This window comes from Daucus carota, chromosome 1 (genome assembly GCF_001625215.2).
Source record: "Daucus carota subsp. sativus chromosome 1, DH1 v3.0, whole genome shotgun sequence".
Taxonomy (NCBI): Eukaryota; Viridiplantae; Streptophyta; class Magnoliopsida; order Apiales; family Apiaceae; genus Daucus; species Daucus carota.
In genome coordinates, this window is record NC_030381.2 from 12,384,293 (window position 1) to 12,390,292 (window position 6,000).

Genomic DNA, 6,000 nt, shown 5'->3' on the forward strand with positions numbered 1-6,000 from the left:
CTTTGAAAATCCAGAATTTGCTGATTTTGTTTACTTCTTATTCAAAGCTGTCTATGGGCTCAAGCAGTCACCAAGGACATGGTATGACACTCTCTCTGAGTTTTTAATTGAAAACAGTTTCACTAGAGGTGTCATAGACAAAACTCTCTTTTACAAATTGCATGATAATAATATGATATTTGTTCAAATATATGTTGATGATATTATATTTGGTTCTACTAACGATAACTTGTGCAAGAGGTTTGCTAAGTTAATGCAGAGCAATTATGAAATGAGTATGATGGGTGAGTTGTCCTACTTTCTTGGTCTTCAAGTAAGCCAAAAGGAAGATGGCATCTTCATTTGCCAGTCAAAGTATGTCAGAGATCTTCTGCGAAAGTACAATCTAGAAGACTCTTCTCCGGCAAAGACACCCATGGCCACTGCCACAAAGCTTGACCAGGATAAATCTGGTAAGAAAGTTGATATCTCAAGCTATCGAGGTATGATTGGCTCTTTACTCTATCTCACTGCTAGTAGACCAGATATTATGTTTGCAACATGTTTGTGTGCTAGGTTCCAAGCTGATCCTAAAGAATCACAACTTATAGCCGTCAAAAGAATCTTTAGATATCTTAAGGGTACACCTGGTTTAGGTATTTGGTACCCTAAGAATACTGGTTTTGACTTAACCGGCTATACAGATTCTGATTATGCAGGATGCAGGATTGATAGGAAAAGTACGTCTGGAAGCTGTCAATTTCTAGGACGTCGGTTGGTTTCCTGGTACAGCAAGAAGCAACATTCAGTGTCTACTTCTACTGCTGAAGCTGAGTACATAGCTGCTGGTAGCTGCTGTGCTTAGATACTGTGGATCAGAATCCAATTGAATGATTATGGGATTTCTGTCGACAAAATTCCAATATTTTGTGACAATACGAGTGCCATAGCCATTTCCAACAATCCGGTTCAACATTCCAGAACCAAGCACATAGATATCAGGTATCATTTTATTCGAGAACATGTCATGAATGGTACGGTGGTGTTACATTTTGTGCCCACGGCTGATCAAATCGCTGACATCTTCACTAAACCACTTGATGAATCCACTTTCTCTAAGTTGGTTTGTGAGCTAGGGATGTTAAATATGACATGATTCTCATTGTATATATTTTTAATATGCCTTATATATTTTTATATAATTTTGTGAATTTTCTGTGTATTTATAGGTATTTTATTAGATTTTATATGATTGTCTGTATATTATTTGATAATTGTCTGTGTAGTTATGCATGTTTATATGTTTACCTGTAATTTTCTAAATGCCTGATTACTCCCCTGTATTATTCTCTATGCATTTAGATAATTATTTGTATTTATTTTGTATTTTTCAAAATTAATTAAGCATAAATATTTGAATTTAAGTTAATTCATTTTTATGAATTAAAGTTAAGTTCATAAGTATTTATATTTAATTAAAGTTGAATTTTACAAAATATATGTGTAATATTTAATATTGTTTGTATTTTAGATTTTTGATTTAATGTGCAAAACATTCTATTTCAAAATAAATCAAAAATCACCTTTTTATATATATTTTTCGTTTGTTTTTTTTCCAGAAAAACTCGGCAAGACAATTACTTCAATTGTCTTACCGAATTTTTCAAGTTTTAAATGCCTTTTTCTGTTTTTTTTCTTCTTTTTTTCTCGGCAAGACATTGTGTTTTTGTTGATTCATAACTCGGCAAGACAATCTATTTGATTGTCTTACCGAGCTCTGCCTTCCCCCATACGCCACACGGCAAGACAATTCACAAGATTGTCTTACCGTGTTTTTCACATACACTCGGTTGGGTTTTCTCGGCAAGACAATTTATAAGATTGTCTTACCGAGATTCAAACCAATAAGACAATCTTATAAATTGTCTTACCCCCCATTACATTCATCTTCTTCATTCACAATCGGATATACACGCACATTCACCCGGGTTTTCAAGTTTTGATCCATAAAACTTGCGGTTCGTTGTTTTCAAGTGTCATACAACTTGCTTGTTTGGATTCCTCGTCGTTTTCTACTGTTACGCTGCCGGATTTTCGCCGGAATCTTACTTGAGTTCACGAATAACGTTCGGAGTTTTCTGGAGATTGGGGATCGTGTTTACACTGAGAATCTTGTGTATACAGTCGATTTGAGTAGACTTTTTGCTGTTTGAAGTTTGAATCAGGAATTGGAATCAGTTTTTCGGATTGGGGCTTTCGAAAATTTTAGGGTTCTTAAGCCTAATTGGGATTTTTCGAAGTTTGTTGAATTTGTGGAAATCATTGGACTGATTTTGGAGTTTTGGTTCAAGTTGGATTGAATTTTCACACATTAAATTAATTAAATTTTAATTCGAGATTAAATCGATATTTCGAATTATTAATTAATTAATTAATTGTTAATTAATTATTAAGTGAAATTTGCGAGAAATTTGAAAAGTATCGTTTAATTTGATAAATTCTCGCTTAATTCATTTCATAATTATACAAATGGCTGGAAAATTTGTAATCCAAGAAACCAATTACAATGCCTATCTGGATCCTGAGGTTTGCCCGAGCCGGTTCAAGCACTGGGTAAGATTTCTGAATGAACAATGTATAGCCAGTACTGCCCTCACCGCATCTGCAGAGTTACAGATACAGCCACTCTACGACTTCTACTCAACCGCGCTGAATTCTACACTGCTAGAAGAGTACAGGATGATCGGAGATATAAGGCTTGGTGATGTGAACGGCCGAAGGAGTATTTTGATTACATCTGATGATGTGAATCGTGTTTTGGGTTTTCCTAGGGGCAACTTTGCTGAAGTTCCTGAAGAACCAGAGTTGGTACAGTTCTTTCAGACCATACAGTACCAAGGAGATATCAATCTGCCCAAAATGTCTAAGGGTAATTTGAAGCCTGAGTGGGAGATATTCTTTGACACATTGGCTAAGGTGTTCTCTCCTACAGATCGCAGAAACTTCCACAACATCTCCAACATCCTTCAGGTTTTTGGACTTTGCATTGTTTATAATCGTCCAATTGATTTTGGCAAGATAATCCTGAAGGAGATTCTGAGGAAAATGGGACCACTGATGAGTCGATCAGTGGAGAACAATGATAAAGTTGAATGCTTCTACCCGCGGTTTCTTATGCTGCTTTTAAATGACAAGACGGAAGCTGATAAAAACTTCTACTTCAACAGTGAACGAGCTTTGGTCAAGAAGGCCAGTACTAAGTTGGTGAATAAGCTCGCTAAATCTAAAAAGCACCTTTCTGTTCCACTTGTAGTCACTCCATTATGTTTGAGATGTTCAACGCTCCGTTGGCACCTCTTCAGTTTAATGTGGCTCAACCTGAACCCCTGCAACAACAACAACCTCACCAGCAACAACAACAACCCCTGCAACAGCTACTTCAACCACAACAACAACACTCTCCTCAACCATCACCTCAACAATCACCTACTCAATCACCTATCCACCATCAACAACAATTCCCTTCAGTTGAAGATGAGCCTCTACAATACAACTTCTTTGAAAATCATCCATCCTCATCTGAACCTATAATACCCCTCACTCAAACACAATACTCTCCACAAACACAATCAACCTCACAACCACTACCATCAGAATCTGCTATCAACCCTGGACTTCAGGAATTCAGAGATAACTTACAGGTAGCTCAGGTACTTACTGACTTCTCATCTAACTTTAATACTGATATATCTGATTATGGTTGTAACTTTGACTTGTTTTGTCAGCCTGCCAGCAATGAACCTGACAACACACAGGTTCATATCCCCGCTGATGTTTCTTTGCAACAAACTCTCTCTTCTCCAAACACAACAAATATCACTACTACGAAACCTGTTCGTAAAGTAGCCCGGAAAAGGAGTGGGAGTGCTTTTGTGTCTGAACCCGCAGCTCTGTCTTCTCTAAAGAAGCAAAGGGTGGAAACCTCTAAGACAACTGCAGCCTCATCCTCGCCTTCTCAAAAGGGCTTGGACACTGATATGGCAATACAGTCTCTGGAGTCATTCTCTCAACAGAGTGAACCCATTGAAGTTGACCGTCCAGCCACGGTAATCTGTACAGAGTCAAGCACTGCTCTAGCACTCACGCTAGTGCAAAATCAAGCCAATACACAGGTTACTACACTTTCTGAGAGCACAGTTTTTCAAAACCAATTTACTATGTATGAAAAATTTGCTGATCATTCTTTCTTTGATGATCAGGAGCTGCTTGGCAATGTGCAAGTACATCTGCCGTCAATGGCATCCGGAGGACAATTTGTTCCTCCACTACCTTTGAACCCATCTCAGGGAACATGGGTAGTATATACAGGTACATCTGGAGCTATGAGTGAATCGAGTGATGAAAGGCAAACACCGAGCGATACATATGCACGAGAGGCTAGTGAAACAACTTTGAGTGTACGTGAGGTGAGTGCACACACTAACACAGCTCTTTTTGAGGAACAGATTGCAAGGTTACAAGCTGAACTTGCAAGAATAATTGCTGAGAATGAAAGATTGAAAGGTGCACAACTGGTTGTAGGAACAATGGGATCTTGGCCCTGCGTTTTATGATACTTATTAAAAGTTCGAACAGAATATTAACCTTAATCGCTACGGCGCAAGCGATTCAAATCCACGTCTTCTACTGTATTCCCTGATTCTCCTTGGACGAAGTGTGGCCTTCGATCTCCCAAGGTGTGCCTCTCCTTAAAGCTCCGAAAACCCAAAACCCTAGCTGTCTCCTTGAGAAAAACGTCTGTCTCTCTCTGACTCTAGGATGAATTCGTTTTGGTGTGTTTTTCAGCTTTAGGAGAACGAGAATATATATAGGCTACAGCAGGGATCATGGATCATTAGGTCAGGCCTTCTAATGACATTCCGGGCCAGGCCCAATGTCATTAAATATTAATTCTATCCACTAAAGAACTAATATTTGCACTACCTTTCCTAATTCCGTAAATTAATTATTTAATTCGGCTCCCATATTAATTGCTTATAAATTCCCCATGTTTAAGATATCGCATGTCCATTAATTAAATTAATTTCTGACAATTAATTTAATTAATATCTTTTATCCTTGATCATCCACTCAACCTTATAATTATGCAAGAACAAATCTGCCTGCAGGACTAAAGCATAATTATCTTTATGAGCTTTCAAGAGGACATCATCACCCGAATATATTTTTCGGAAACGGTTTCCTTTTATAGTCGATATCCCACTCTGTATATAATGTCATTGCCCAATACATAAATTCGTAATTTAAAATAAATGACTTAATTTATGAGTCAAGGCATGTGCATTAAATACAAGTGTCAATCACTATATCCGGATTAAGAACTTAAGCATTAATAACATCATAGAATCTTAGTTCTTTGTTGTCAGAATTAAAGAGACAATTATTCTACTATTTTGATCCCGTTCAATATACACAAAGTATATAAGTATTATTCAATATTCAAGATAAACTATTTCCAAATAATACTTCAGCCATTCCAGTGGTTTGTCTAACACCACCTCGACTGTGAACCTTTATTATATTATATAAGGAGTCTGACAATCTAATCTTCTGCTATCCCATTTGATACTAGATTGTCTACAATATATAATATACAGACAATGTGAAAACATGCATTGAAGATTCTCAAATAATTGTTATATACTTCAAACGAATATTTCAGTATAACCCTAACAATCTCCCACTTATACTCAAGATATTCTTTGAGTATATCAGTGTCTATTACAAGCAATCCACTACCAACTATATATAACTATGTGACAAAGTATCTGACTCCTATCGCTTCCACGTGCTCCTGAAAAGCCTTAGCTGGTAAGCTCTTCGTGAAAGGATCTGCTCGGTTATCCTTTGATGCTATATCAGCCACAATGATATCTCCTCGCTTAACGAACTGTCGTATGAGGTGATACTTACGCTCTATGTGTTTCGCTGCCTTATGGGCCCGTGGTTCCTTGGTATTCG